This window comes from Etheostoma spectabile, chromosome 20 (assembly GCF_008692095.1).
Source record: "Etheostoma spectabile isolate EspeVRDwgs_2016 chromosome 20, UIUC_Espe_1.0, whole genome shotgun sequence".
Taxonomy (NCBI): Eukaryota; Metazoa; Chordata; class Actinopteri; order Perciformes; family Percidae; genus Etheostoma; species Etheostoma spectabile.
Genome location: NC_045752.1, coordinates 14,586,422 through 14,587,269, shown reverse-complemented (window position 1 = coordinate 14,587,269; position 848 = coordinate 14,586,422). Strand labels below are relative to the sequence as shown.

Sequence of the window (848 nt, the reverse complement as noted above, 5' to 3'; positions counted from 1 at the left end):
CTCTCTCTCTCTCTCTCGCTCTTTCGCTCTCTCTCTCTCTCGCTCTCTCTCTCTCTCTCTCTCTCTCTCTTACTCTCTTTTTTTCCTACACACATAATTAATTTTAAAACACTTTATTTATCTCCGGGGGCAGTTTGAAGTATTGGTCGTACAGTAACACAAGCTTAAGGTGTTAGGTTACAACTCGTAGGGAGTGGTGTCTTCCTGCAAACTGGAAAAAGACAGAGTATGTAAAGTCTGTGGTGTTGGATGACGTAGCAGATGCTGAATCTGGTTCAGTAGGATGTCTGAGAGAAAGAGAGAGCAGAGACAGAAGGAGAGGAAAAAAAAGCATCGGAATAGTTTAAAGTAGTTTTTGCTTCACTGTATTTAACTTGTCCCGTTAATCTTCTCCTGCTGGTGTTGACATATTGGGTTTTGGTATTGGTATTTGAGTCCGGTTTCAGCACTAGGTAAGGTTGTTTTTTTGTTGGATTTTCTTACACTGTTTATCACATGCTTGAAGTCAGGACTGAACACTAAACAAAAGACTGTAGCCAGCGGTGTTGAACACAGGCTAGTGTGATTTTCCTTGAATTTACTCAATCAAGACGATGCAAGTTTGGTATTTATGCCAACATACTGTTTGTAGAAAACATGTGTTCATAATTCCACCTTAAAAAAAGACACAGGGGGAGTAACGTTTCCATTTGCTATGACTAAGACACAAAGTATGGGATTACTGTATGTTGAGCAATCAGTATGAGGAAAATGTGGTTTTCATATAAAGTGTAGATTTAGCACATAGGAATAGGCATTGTGAAATGGAGCCCTCTTAAAAGTTAAACATTTCCACGCACACACACACA

At 39.5% G+C, this 848-nt stretch overlaps 1 protein-coding gene across 1 annotated transcript in view; it reads left to right on the top strand.

Annotated features, from left to right (window-relative positions):
* Nucleotides 1–225: 225 nt before the first annotated feature.
* The window catches only part of LOC116669625 (gap junction beta-4 protein), a 5,534-nt gene continuing 4,911 nt past the window's right edge, over nt 226–848 (top strand). Inside the window, exon 1 of the mRNA XM_032499550.1 lies at nt 226–452. The gene's annotated coding sequence lies outside the window, so the exon portion shown is untranslated. The remainder of the gene's footprint in view (nt 453–848) is intronic.